Here is a 14842-nt window from a genome sequence, read left to right as displayed (position 1 = left end):
AAGTTCTGTAAGACTTCTAACTAAATCTGTCTTTAGACATAGCCTGTTCATTTTATTGGGTTTCTCTTGCTCAAGCTGACCAATGAGACATTTGCTTTGTACCTGTCTTTACGTCCTTTGGAATCTTTTTGCTTGTTGTTTTTTCAAATGTGTCTCATTCTTCTTAGATGCCACCTGGTGTTTCTCAGGGGCTACTCCTAGCTCTGTCCTTGAGGGTCCCTCCTTAAGGTACACTGGGAGCCTCTCAGTTTCAGGCATTGCCCCACAGGCAAAACTTCCTTCATTCTGTTGAGCTCTCTCCAGCCCCAAATTCATGGTTTAAAAACCAAGTATCAAGCCCTCAAAAATCCTTACACTGAATAATCTCTTCCGACTTGGATTACCAAAGTTTCTGTATTTTGAGGTCCAGGAAAGTGGGTTTTAATTCACTTACTGTCCTTTCTCCAGAGTTCTGGAATTTAACTCCATTCATTTTTTAATTCTCCTGGGCAGTGTTAAAGGTAAAAGGTAAAGGCCCTCCCGTTGATCATCGATTTGCTCGAGCGGGCCCAGTAACGTCTCCATTGGAGACTTTGTTGTTACTGTGTCTGGCATCTCGAATACGTCACAGGGAGCTTGCAGGCTTTGCCATGAAGGCAAAATACTCTTGGTAGCTTGCCGGGCTCTCCGAGAGGGGCGGAGGAATCGAACTCGGGTCGGCCATGTTGGTTGCATGCAAGGCAAATGCCCTACCCACTGTGCTATGGCTCCAGCCCAGTGTTAGGGAGGAGAATTTTCCCTTCTTTCCTTCTGCATTGTCTTAGAAACCTAGGGCCATTTCTTAGGTGATTGTGAAAACTATCATTAAGCAACACATATGCCTTTGAGGCATATGTGCACGGACAGTATTTTATTTAAGGCAATTGATACATCGATTTGCCTTCTTCCTTCTTCGATACATAGGAGTGGATTCTTGGGGAGCCGTTGACAAAGGTCCCATCTTAAAACCTCCTTAATTGTGAATGCCAGGAGCATCGTGAAATAGCCATCTAGCAACAAAATTCGTTTGTTTCTGGTATTTTTTTTTCTTTTTTGGCTTTTTGGGTCACACCCGGTGATGCACAAGGGTTAAACTACGGACTTTGCACTCAGGAATTACTCTTGGCGGTGCTTGGGGTACCATATGAGATGCTAGGAATCGAACCCGGGTTGGCCGTGTGCAAGGCAAATGCCGTACACTCTGTACTATTGCTCCAGTCCCTCCTTTCTGTTCTAGACATTCGGGTCTGTCGCTCTTGCCTAATCACACAGTTATAAGTTGTTCCTTAAGGTTATTCTCACCAATGTTTTACTTCAAGTTGATCCCGTTCTTAATATCCTCTTGCCCACTCCTTGTCTTGAACAGTATACTGATCTAGTCTCAGCCCCTTCAAGTTAGTTTTAGGCAGGCTCAGAGTTAGAGAGGCATCTATTCTCCCTGCTTTTTCTTCTGTATCTGTGATACCAGATAACTTGGATTTTTGATCAGGCCAGAGAGATAGTACAGCAGAAAAGCCACTTGCCTTGCAAGCAGCCAGCCCAAGTTCAATTCCCTGTACCACATAAGGTTTCCTGAGTGCTTCCAGGAATAATCCTTGAGCACAGGGCCAGAAATAAGCCATGAGGACCACTGGGTGTGCCCCTCCCTCCAAGAAAAAAAAAAGCAAAAAAAAAAAAACCTGTGAAAAACAAAATAAGAATTTTTTCGATCTATAAGAAGTGATTTTTAGTTTTTGGAATAGAGTATTTTTTTAAATCTTTGAAATTCTAAGACCATTATATTCCCTGACTACTTTCACATGTATGTTTATTGCCCTGTAGACCCGGTGTTCCCTGCTCTACCCACAATGATCTGTGTGTTTTTAAGTATTTAAAAAATGAATCAGCCCTAGTCATAACCTCTTGTTAATAAGGCCTCATTTTGTTTCACTTCTTCATAGACACAACTATCCACCCACCAGCAGACTTATGCTAGGCTACCATGGTTTTTTCAAACTCCCTATAAATAACTATCTTCTATCCTGGGCATCTGGCTCTATCACTTGGAGTGACCCTAGAGCCCACACCTGTCAACATCCCTCAACATCTGTATGCCCACAGCTGCCCCTGCTCTGTTGCTTCATAAAATCGAACTCAACTCAGGCGTGTGGGGACCAAAGTGTAGGCGCAAATGAGCTTACAAGAAACGGCTACTACCCCGAGTTGTGATCCTTAGAACATTCTCTGTCCTTCCTTGCCAATGACCCACTTCTTGCCACCCGCCCTTTTGACGTTGGCATGGCTCCAGTGGAAATTTCTCTCGCCTCACGTGGGGTAAGGAGCAGCCGGGTGCTCCGTGAGTCTGCTGATTGACCAGAGAAGACGGTGACCAGATCACGAGGCAGGCTACAGGCACCCAGAAGGTTCGGGAAGCATCGGTGAGTGGAGGGAACTGTTTATTCCTTCTGGGTGGCCTGCAGAGGGCAATGCATGGAGGGAATTGCTGGGCTGGTGTGTGGTGTAAACTCTCCCAGCTTCTCAGGCAGGGAGTGACAGCTGAACCCTCCTGCTTGCAGAGTGAGTCACAGGCCCTAGGGCAGAGCACGCTGCTGGGCGGGCCCTCCTCTGACCCACAAAGTTCCCTGGGAGCACTAAGGGGCAGATTCATATTTTTCCTGGCTCCTTCCTTCAGTAAAGCCATTAGTTGTAAGCGTTGCAGACAGAAATCCAGAAGATGTCACGAACCTTTTGAGTGAGACCGCCTCCACCTCTGCTTGTTGTCCCAAGCTTCCCAGACACGCCCGGGAGTTTAGAATATTCCAGAATATACCATGGGATATGCCGGAGGGCTCTGCAAGGACCCATGGGTCTAGAGTCGGGAGAAAAAGGGGAAAAGAAATGCAGAAGGCAAAACAAGGGGGATGCTCCCAGCCTGGGTGAGGATGTGGTTTTTTTTTTTTGTTTACTTGGGGTGCAGATGAAAAGGAGCACTCACTGCTCGAGTGAAGGAACCTCCCAGACCTGTGTGTCTAACACCCTCCCTTGTCACACGGGAGCTAGGAGACAGACAAGTGGCACAGCCCCGTAGTGAAAATTCACAGCTAGAACTGCCTGCCTTTCACACTGCTGAAAGGCCAAGTGACTTGGCAGGCAGCAAGTGAACAAAAAAACACAGTCAGGCAGGCAGGGGAAGAGCTGTATGTCAGACTGGCAATCACCGTCATCATCATTATTATTATTACTATTGTATTTGGGTAGCACTGTCCCAAATCACTGGAGCGATAGCACAGCGGGTAGGGCGTTTGCCTTGCATGTGGTCGACCCGGGTTTGATTCCTCTGTTCCTCTCGGAGAGCCCGGCAAGCTACCAAGAGTATCCCGCCCGCATGGCAGAGCCTGGTAAGCTCCCCGTGGCGTATTCAATATGACAAAAACAGTAATAACAAGTCTCACAATGGAGAGAGACGTGACTGCTGCCCACTCGAGCAAATCAATGAACAAAGGGAGGACAGTGCTACAGACAGTGCTTGTATTTGGAAGGGGCGTTTGTGCTACACCGGACAGTGCTTAGGGCTTACTCCTAGCTCTGTGCTCAAGGTTCACTCCTGGAAGTGTTCAGAGAATCCTTGAGGTGCCAGGATCCGACAGGGTCAGCTGTGTGCAAGGCTAGCGCTAAACCTCTGTGCTATTTTTCAGCACACTGGTAAAATTATTTAGTAAGCAGGTTTAGTGTCAGAATTGAGCTTGGCCGAGTCACTGGAGCAAAACGCAGGCTGAGGGCAGGGATTTGCAGTATAGAGGCGCCATTCTTGCACAGCAAGGCCTAGAGCAGCAAGAGATTGAGCAGCGTGTGCTGTGTGTGTGTTTGTGTATCTGTGTCTGTGTGTGTACAGTGTGTATGTGATGTGATTGTGTGTGCATATGAGTGTGTATCGTGCAATGCTATTCAGATTTGGGGCAAGGGAACTAGGAGAATTGTTCTAAGTTATGGAATGTCTGCAAAGAGACTAGGGTCGGTCCTTCCATGAAACAATACTGTTATTAACAAGAGGAGAGAAACAGGGGAAATGGCTGGACTTTCCTGTTGAAAACCAAGGGAAAGTAGTGTGTAAAAATGTTTTCAAACATTCGGCAAGAGTCCTTTACTTTGATTCCATTGACATTTTATTTTCATTCACTGGGCATGATTTCACCCATTCAAATAATTAAGAAGTACAGGAAGCAACATAACAGGCCACGCAAAATCAATCGTGAGCATCCAGGTGCAATAACCAAGGAGGCAATTCGCAACGCTTGGGAACACTCAATGTTGCTTAATTTGGGGAGTTGGGGGAGGGGGGCATCTAAGAAAAACAGTCTGGGTCCCTGGCAGGCAGCAGGAGTATGATTTGGAGCAGGGGTACCCAGCGGGGAGACATATGTCTCTCCAGCCCTTGTTGGCTAGAGTTTGATGGAACAGGCCACAGAACAGCAGAGGGTCAAAGGGCACCAGGAACAACCATGGAGTCTGTGGGCAGAAGTTGCGCTGTCAGAGGGTAGAATGGGGACAGGACGAGGTCCTCAAGGCACCTTGAAGGGCAAAGGGAGTCCAAGAAACAAAATATGAAAAACGGAGCGATGAGGTGAGAGGTTGAAGCAGGAATCAGCTCCTCTAATCTGTGCGTTGCAAATTCTGTCTCCATGGTCATTCATGGAGTGAGTGGACCCATGGTCACTCTCTTCTCCCCGCCCTCACCAGCTTCTGGACACATGGACCGTGTTCCCTTCTTCCACTAATCACTCTCTGAGACTCAGCTTCTCATTCCTGGATCCTGAAAGGTCTTGCCGCTGGGACCAGCCCCCTCATGAACAATCTGTCTCAAACTGTCTGCAAGAAACATATCAAATGGGGCTGTCTCAATTCTTCTCATTTTTCTTTCTTCTTTTCTTTCTTTTTTTAAAAAATTTACTGGGATTGGGGCTGGAGCGATAGCACAGCGGGTAGGGCATTTGCCTTTGCACGCGGCTGACCCGGGTTCGATTCCCAGCAACCCATATGGTCCCCTGAGCACCGCCAGGAGTAATTCCTGAGTGCAGAGCCAGGAGTAACCCCTGTGCATCGCTGGGTGTGACCCAAAAAGCAAAAAAAAAAAAAAAATTACTGGGATTCTGTGGTTCACAGTGCTGCTAATAATGTTTTCTTGGGGCTGGAGTGATAGCATAGCGGGTAGGGCATTTGCCTTGCACATGGCCGACCTGGGTTCGATTCCCAGCATCCCATATGGTCCCCCGAGCACCGCCAGGCGTAGTTCCTGAGTGCAGAGCCAGGAGCAACCCCTGAGCATCGCTGGGTGTGACCCCCCCCCCAAATAATGTTTTCTCATGTATCTAATGTCAAGTCTATACCCATTACCATGTGTCCCTTTCCTCCCCGCAAAGTCTCTCCTTCCCAAGACTCCACCACACCCCCTCTCAGTTCTGTGGATAAGTTTTCCCCACCATGCTGTCTTCGGCCATTTTTGCTCTTTTGCTGTGTATTTTTAAGTCCCGCAGATGAGAAAGATGATTCTGTCTTTATCCTTTTCTTTTTTTCTGACTGACTTCACTCACCATGGTCTCCTCTAATTTGATTCATGTTGCAGCAACTTGTATGATTTTGTTCTTTCTTAGAGCTGCATAGTATTCCATTGTGTATATACATACCACAGCTTCTTCATCCATTCATCTGTAGTTGGACATTTGGGCTGTTTCCATTATCTGGCAATTGTACTAAACAGTGATGCACATTAGTGGTGTGTGTATCCTTTCAAATTAATGTTTTTGTGTTTGGGGGATGGATGCCAAGAAGTGGTATCACTGGAGGATAGGGGAGTTCTATTTCTATTTTTTGGATAGATCTCCTTATTGATTTGCACAGCAGCTGAACCAGACGACACTTCCACCAGGCATAGATAAAGTGAACTCCTCTCATTTTCTGCCAGGCAACAAATTTTCTCATGGCTCTACCCACTTAGCTTCCCAGCCCTCACAGTCCCCCAATGTTCCCATCTTTTCTCACAGTATCCTCCACATAGATGCAGTCATCCCTCCATCCTTTCCCCGTGTTCCAAAATCTTTTCCAGTTTGGGAATACAAGGATTCCTCCCTTCTCTTCCTGCCATTCTCTTTTTTAAACTTTTTGATGGCTTTTGGACTCCAAAAAAGAGCTGAATATTTAGTCACCCAGAGACTTAGGGTCTACAGAAGAATATAATTCTAAATCTAATCCGGTTTGCACCTCCTATTTTATTACACTCGTCCACCTTTTCATCTTCGCTCCCTCTAAAATGATCAATATGCATTAAAATTCTTGACATCTTGTTGAAAATGAAATTTTTGTTGGTAATCTGGGGTAAATATTTAAACCTCTCAGTGGTCCAACTCTTCACGTGCCAAGTCATGCCTTAAAAGGTTGTTGTGAAATACAGTGACCTTTCAGAGAGCTGGTAGACAATGAATGGCTATTAGCATCATTACTATTTCTGCGTAAAGGAACATTCTTTTTTTTAAATTAATTTTTATTAGTGAAACACCATGAGGTACAGTTGTAGACTTACAAATTTTTGTGCTTGGGTTTCAATTATACAATGATCAAGTACCCATCCCTCCACCAGTGCCCATTTCCCACCACCATGGATCCCAGTATCCCTCCCACCCCCATCCCCCCCTTCCCACCCTAGCTCTGTGGCAGGGCATTCCCTTTTGTTCTCTCTCTCTCCTATTGGGTGTTGTGGTTTGCAAAAGAGGCACTGAGAGGCAATCAAGTTCGGTCTATAGTCTACTTTCAGCGTGCTTCTCCCATCCTGGGAGGATCCTCCCAACACCCTTTATTTGGTGCTCCCTAAGGAACATTCTTTTATCTCCTCTTTGGCCTCCGACGTACAAACACACAAAGCTGGGTGCCATCAAGTACTCCTCGCCTCTTAAAATCCCTTCAGTTTTTTTTCAGTGATGCGTTGACATCCTGAAAGCAGGCATCTATATGCGTTGGGTGAGAAATAGAAAATAAACCATGCAAAGACCTCTCAGGAGATCTGCTTAGAACCGTCTTGGGAAACCAGAACCACGACAGCGCCCTCCTGCGTCCGTTCGGATCATTACACCGGTGCTTGCACAATTGTAGTCCAAGCTCCTCCTGCAAATCTACTGGCTCCCTTGGACTTTGGATCCTTCCCATTCAACTCCTCTTCCGGCACTTTTGATCTCTACTCTTGGGCTCTTCCCAGGGGATCTCAGTGCCACCTTTCCGTGCGCTGATGTTCCCAGGAGTCACTCCCAAGACCACTTCTCTTGAAGCGCTTGTGCAATTTTGCCCGGTTTGCTGGCCTCCTGCAGAGCTGCGAGGCTTTCCCGGGCTTCAGGACACTTTTCTCCCGGCGACACTGCCCTCGTGTGGCGGTTCTCATCACGGCCTCTGCTCGGAGACTCCCTTCCCTTGAAACTCACCTTGATTCACCTTCATCCTGCAGGTGCCGAAGTTCCCCTCAAAGGACACAGTGAACTTTTGTCCTATCCAGCCCCCATCCCGATTTTGTCATAAATCGCTAGTAAAAGGGTCTTTATGAAAGAACAACATTTTCAAAATTATTTTTAATCTTATTATTATTATTATTGGGGGGGCTGGAGCAATAGCACAGCGGGTAGAGCGTTTGCCTTGCTGGTGGTCAACTGGGGTTCGATTCCTCTGTCCCTCTTGGAGAGCCCGGCAAGCTACCGAGAATACCCCGCCTGCACGGCAGAGCCTGGCAAGCTCCCTGTGGTGTATTCCTTAGGTCAAAAACAGTAACAAGTCTCACAATGGAGATGTTACTGGTGCCCGCTCGAGCAAATCAATGAATAATGGGAGGACAGTGCTTCAGTGCTATTATTTTTTCAGCTTTTTGGGTCACTCCCAGTGATGCTCAGGGGTTACTCCTGGCTCTGCACTCAGGGATCACTCCTGGCAGTGCTCGGGGGATCCTATGGGATGCCGGGGATCAAACCTGGGTCGGCCCTGTGCAAGGCAAATGCCCTCCCCCACTGGACTGTCTCCCCAGCCAAAAGAACAATATTAACTAAATTATAAATAAAAGAACCCAACTTTTCCTGACTCTCCCTCAGCTGTTCTGGTTAAAGGGGAAGCCTCACTCGCAGAAAATCTGGTCTATTCTTTAGTGAGATGGTTTCAGATTTGGACTGCATGCCAGCAGGTAGGGTGTTTCCCGGTAGACCTCAGCACTGCTTATGGTCCCCAAGTACCCCCAGGAGCGGTCCTAGAGCGCAGAGCCAGGAGTAAGTCCTGAGCACCACCGGGTGTGGCCCACATTTATTTTTAATTAAAAAGAAATTGGACTGTGACCAACAAAAGTTGAATCATCTGCTGCCTGTTTCCTGTAATCCCTTATGCAGATCCATTTGATTGCAAATTGTACTGGACTACCTCACAGACCTAGATAAGTAACTAATTTATGCAATTTTGCTCTTGGGAAGAGAAATGGTAATAGAAGCCCAACAGGTTTTAGAACATGAAAAATAAGTTATTGTTTTGGGAGCCACACCAGTTGTGCTCAAGGCCTGCTCCTGGCTCTGTACTCCTGGTGGGTTTGGGGACATATATGGGGATTGAATTCAGCTCAGCCATGTGCCTTAGTCAGGCCACGATCTCCCCGGCCTCTAAAAATAAACATAATTTTCAAAAACATTGGAGCCCATAATGCCAGGATTCTAATGGCTGAAGGGAGAAGGTGCAAACACCAGCAATAAACCCAGATTTTCTCTGGGAGTCTGGGAGTTTGCACCGTGGGAAGGCTGGGTAGAGACTGAGGTAGACAGAGGCAGGGTCTTTGAGCTGCCCTGGAGGCAGATAACCAAAGTAGACGGATTTAGCGAATGAAAATAGAGAACACCTAAATATTGAGGAAGCAGATATATATATATTAAAGCAAGTTATTGTATAGATCAATTCCAAATGAAGTGAGGCATTCTGTTTTATTTGGCAAACCACGTTACAACCCCAACAATTTAAAGGGGGGGGGCTGGAGCTTTTTCCACTCTGGAGAATTCAGATTCTCTCTTGAACATGCTTTTCTCTCTTTCTCTCCCATCACAGTCTTCTAAAATAAATGTTTCAAGGGGCTGGAGCAATAGCACAGCGGGTAGGGCGTTTGCCTTGCACGCGGCCGACCTGGGTTCGATTCCCAGCATCCCATATGGTCCCCCCGAGCACTGCCAGGAGTGATTCCTGAGTGCAAAGCCAGGAGTAACCCCTGAGCATCGCCGGGTGCGACCCCAAAAACAAACAAACAAAAATGAAATAAATGTTTCGATTAAAACGATATGTTCCACTAAATCAACAAATATATACATCAATGAAAGACTCAGAATTTCAGAAGAAAATCAGCATGCAAGGTTCTCTTAACCCCAGTTTCAAGGGCACAGTGAAACTGGTGTTAGAGTGTCACCTAGTGGCAGAACTCTGGTAGTGCATATTTAAGTTGAAAGGGTTTGGTTGGTTTTGATTTTTTTTTCTGGAATCAGGTTGCAATGTGTAACTGTGCCGAGGGTCCTGACATCTCGGACAGTGAGGGACTGGAGAAGGGGTGTGAAATGCGCCTCCCCTGCAGTCTAAGAGAGAAGAAGGTCTTTGAGAGGTCTTTGAAGAGGCTTTGCCCTCTCATGCCAACCAAAACGAGAGCAAAGGCTAGTAACGATCTAGCACTGACCCAAGTAGAGGCAAGTGGAATTCTCAAAAAGAAATTCCTGGGATAGGATTCCATGGGAAGTGTGATGGGGAACTCCGGAAGTCAAAAGAGAATAATGTAGCTGCAAACTCGAATTCTGAAAGGACTAAAAGGATGCTGGTTATATCTTCCCCTGTAATTCCAAACGGATTGTCTCCAAGTGGAAAGCAAGAAGGAAATCAGGAAGAGCATCTGAAGACCAGCAAATCCCAACCTGGGACAGGAAGAATGGGAAAAATTCATTGACTTCTCAAGGCAGAAATCAAAATGCCAAAAAGAGAGAGAGAGAGAGAGAGAGAGAGAGTACACACACTAAACTCTTAGTTTAGCTTTTCTTCACCAGACAGGAAAATACTCTAGAAATGTAATAATATGGTATTAGACACAATATGTAACATGGGTTTAAGTCTTAAATAGGAGTCAGATGATTTCAATCAGTCTACACTTTTTTCCTAAGAAGTAGAAGGTCTCAAAGATTTATTAGAGGCGATTGTACTAAATTTCAGAGATGATTTTTTTAAAACTAGAGGATCACTAATGAAAAACTCTCCCAATTTCTTAAAAGAAACTATTTAAATAAGGTTAATGAACATTAGGATAAAATATATTATTACAGAAACAGAAGTTCTAAAAGAATAAATCTTGCCAAACTCGACTTTTTTTAATTATTATTAAGTTGTTAGGTTTGCAAGAGTGTTAAATTATTAGTATGCTTTGAAAAGAATGTGTTTTGACTGTAGTGAGTCACGCAGCAAAGCTTTTTCTAAATCTCCTGTGGGCAGAGAAGGCCAAGGATGTTCCCGGTGATAATATAAGGAGGATTTTCAGCCAGTTTAACTCTTTAGTCAACAAGAGTGCTCACTAATGCAGTATTTTCTTTTATGTATTTTCATTTGCTTTGAGGCCACATCCAGCTGTGCTCAGGGCTCCTCCTGGCTCTGCATTCAGGGATCAATCCTGGCAAGCTCAGGGGACCAGCTGGGGTGCTGGGATCCAACCCAGGTCAGATGCATGCAAGGCAAACACCCTAACTTCTGTACTATTACTCTGGCCTCCAAAAGCAGTATTCTCAAGGAGAAACATCAAAATATTTTGCACCTTTTATTCTTTTGATGATAAATAACTTTGTTATAAAATATCCACAAGATACCGATCAGATTTGCTTATTAAACTTGATGTGTCTAATATTCTAAAAGAATTCCAAACCAGTTTATTATTCAGCTCACTCAGTAGTGAGCTAAAAGTAACCAAATCTAACTGAACAAGTAAAGAGTTGCATGTTTATATATAAATAACCAATTCCCCAAGTAATGAGAGAAAAAATGACTTTTGCTTATTTGGGGGCCACATCTGGTGATGCTCAGGGCTTACTCTTGGCTCTGCACTCAGGAATTACTCCTGACAGGCTCTGGGAACCATATGAGGTTGCCAGGGGTCAAAGCCAGGTCAGGTATACTCAAGGCAAATAAATGCCCTACCTGTTGTACTATTGCTCTAGCCCCCAAAATGATCTTTAAGCATATTCTACAGTGCTGGGAATATAATCCAAGTGGTAGAGCATATTTGAGGCCCCGAGTTTGATCCCGGCATCACATGGACATCCAAACACCTCTGTATACAGTTCTTACAAACCCCAAACACCACTCGGTGTGGCCTCTATGAAAATACTAATAAATTAACTTCTATTACATGGACTGTATTCAATATACCAAACACAGTAACAACAAAGTCTCCAATGGAGATATTACTGGGCCCGCTCAAGCAAATCGATGAACACCGGGAGGACAGTGACAGTGACATGGACTGTGAGTCATGGTGGACAATACATTTTTTTTGAACCAGGTATATCAACAACCAATTCTTGATCACATGAAAAGAAGGGATGACCCTATTTGATGGCAATCACGATCCATATTTTAGGAGCCAAACACTGCGTGCTTGATCGGATCATATTCCAGGGGGCAACTGAGTCATTGGGAGCTAGGATGGTGCCACAGGAGAGCTGGAAGGAGTTTCTGAGCAGCGCCCATGGAAGACCAGGCTTTAGGACCCACAGACAACCCTCAGATTTGGCGGGTACCAGATTTATTCTTCAAGCATAGGGGAAGGGGAACTTGGCTGAACTTGAGGTCATCTTCTCATCGATGCAGGAACTGAATTAGAAAGTGTTCAGCAATCCCTTAGGATTCTGGGCAAGCCAATTGGCTGCCCACCATGATCTACTGCCCTCTGCTATAGTCAAGACCAAATGGCAATTCCCAGAAGTTACATCAAGGGGACACCTGCATTTGCCAGGAACTCATCACGCTTCACCCACCTCTAAGAGAACAGAGAGGGGAAGACACTTGCCTAGCACAGGGCTGGCCTAGGTTTGATCCCTAGCATGGCATATGGTCCCTGAAACCCCCTGAGCACCGCCAGGAGTGATCCCTGAGCATAGAGTCATGAGTAAGCTCTGAGCACAGCCATGTATGGCCGAAACACACACACAGACACTCTCTCTCTCTCTCTCTCTCTCTCTCTCTCTCTCTCTCTCTCTCTCTCTCTCCTCTCCTCTCCTTTACCTTTTCTCTTTGGAAAACAATTGAACTGTTCTCTCCCCCTTTCCCTTTATTTCTGTTTGGGGGCTGCCAACTTCATGGACCTGTTGAAGCAGAATATAACAACAAAAGAAACAAATGAATACATAAGTGAAAAGTGAACTTTAAAAGAGCTGATTACGTGGCATAAGACATTTAGCATGTTGATGGAAACAGGAGGTAATCCCTGAATTAAACTCTTGAAGCCAGGCTGTCACAATCCCTGAGTGGCAATAAGAAAGGATGGCTAAAAATAAAGTTGTTTTCATTGTTTTGAATTCAATGATTAAGAATGAAAACACAAGAACGGATGACCAGACTAGTAGCAAGGAGTTTCTAAGTGTTCTTGGTCTACAAACCCTCCACAGACACACAGCAGGTATGTTTCTGGAATTCAGAAGCTGCTTCTGTATTTTCTGTATTACCAAATGTTTCTTTCTTCTCATTTATTTCTTGGGCAGGGGGGAAGCCTGGACCATACCTGGAGATGCTCAGGGGCGATGCTCTGGCTCTTTGCTCTGAAGTGAGCCCTGGCAATGTTCAGGGGACCATATGCAGTGTTGGATTGAACCATGGAGGGCCACACCTAAGGCAAGTGCCTCACCTCCTGCAGTTTCCCTCTGGCCCTTCATTTTCTTTTATGCCACAGCCCTAGACTATGTGGATTGTAAATCAATAATTACAAATTTTAGAAAAAATTTACTGTGTATTTTCCAAGAACCACAGCATCGGTAGGTCAGAATATCACTCCTCTGTGTGCCCCAAATACTGTAAAGTGGTTAGGGTTACCAGGCTTCAAATCCTCACAACTTAGAGGCTATGATAGATATGGGCTATTCCATATCTGGTCCCTGTAACAGTGCTCATATCAGACATAGCTCTCTCTAAACCATGCCGCCAAATCATAGCCAAATGGCAGTGCCTGGGAAACAGGCCCTAGGTTCACGTTTTGTGTGTTTTCTCTGAGTCAAACACTTTGTTCTAGGATCTCCAAAAGCCACGTCACTGGATAAGGCAATGCACTGATCCTAGGGAAATAATAGGTGCACATTTAATTTTTTAAATAACACAAGGCTCTCCCCAGTACCTCAAAACAAAACATAACAAAAATAAAAACCTGCCACCATCATAGACAATTGGGGACAAAAAAAAAAACTAAACCAAAACCTTGTCAACAACACTGGCTGTCCCCAGAACCCTTCCCCTTCCAGTCGAAGGTTGTACAACCTACAGTCTCGTTCTCTGCGGCTGGTTCTGCTCCAGGAGAATTCTTCCACCCCTCAACGACCAACCAAATTCTGAACATATTTAAAATAATTGAGATCATCTCAGGAGTCAGTTCAGACCTCGGCCATCTCCCCCTCATTCCTAACCCACGTGATTCCCTCCAGGAGGGGAGGAGCCCCCAGCCTCCCTGGGGACACTCTGGATCAATGACACTTATGGTGACCGTTTCCCTGGTCCACCTCTGCCTTGATACCTGCCTCACCACTCGTTTTCCATCTTCCTCTGGTGCTTTCTCTAAGATGCTGCATCACTTGATGCTGGTGTCACCTTCTTCCCAGCTGAAACTTCCCTCCACCACGGCTGGTGGTTTTGCTTCCTGCTGCCTGGGTCCTTGGAGGGTCGCCCTGCCGCGCCCCCCCCCCCCCCACACACACACACACACTACACCTTCAGTCCCTAGAATGCACCTCCCACATTCTTCTTGTGCTTCCTTCTGATAAACATCCAGATCCCTTTCCCCTCGAGGCAGCCTCCTTATCAACCCCCTGATCTCTCCCCTCCTCCTATTCCCTTTTCTTTTCTTTCTTTCCCCCTGAGTCACCGTGAGTGAGATACACAGTTCTGAAGGCGTTCGTGACTGGGTTTCAGTCATTCAATGTTCCAACACCCATTTCTCCACCAGTGTACATTTCCCACCACCAATGGCCCCAGCTTCCCTTCCGTCTCTCCCCCACTCCACACACACACACACACACACACACACACACACACACACACACACAGTCTGTCTCGATGGCAGGCACTTTCCTTTTCTCTCCTTCCCCGTTCTGGGCGTTATGGTTAGCAAAACAGATACTAAGAAGTTACTGTGTTTCTTTTCTTACTTTCACCGCTCAGTTCCCATCCAGAGTGACCATTTCCAACTATCTTTGTCATGGTGGTCCCTTTTCTATCCCAGCTGCCCTCTCCCCTAGCACTTGAGGCAGGCTTCCAACCCTGGACCCATCCTCCTGACCCTTGTCTCTCCTGTCCCGTGCCCTGCTCAGTCCTGAATTTCCCTCCAACTTCCTCCCGCGTGCTTCTTCGTGCTTCCTTTGGCTAAACGTCCTGATGTCTTTCACCTTGAGGCAGGCGGCCTCCCCACTGCCCCTTGGTCTCTCCCCTCCTGTAGCCCTGCCCTGTCTAGTGGATTTCTGTAGCCTTTCCTTCATGCTTTTTTTTTTTTTGCTTATTGCTTTTTGGGTCACCTGGTGATGCTCAGGAATTACTCCTGGTGGTGCTTGGGGGAACCGTATGGGATGCT

The sequence above is a fragment of the Sorex fumeus genome, unplaced genomic scaffold (genome assembly GCF_029834395.1).
Source record: "Sorex fumeus unplaced genomic scaffold, SorFum_2.1 ptg000048l, whole genome shotgun sequence".
Taxonomy (NCBI): domain Eukaryota; kingdom Metazoa; phylum Chordata; class Mammalia; order Eulipotyphla; family Soricidae; genus Sorex; species Sorex fumeus.
The sequence above is the reverse complement of the archived record's forward strand: the minus strand, read 5'-3'. Positions refer to the sequence as shown.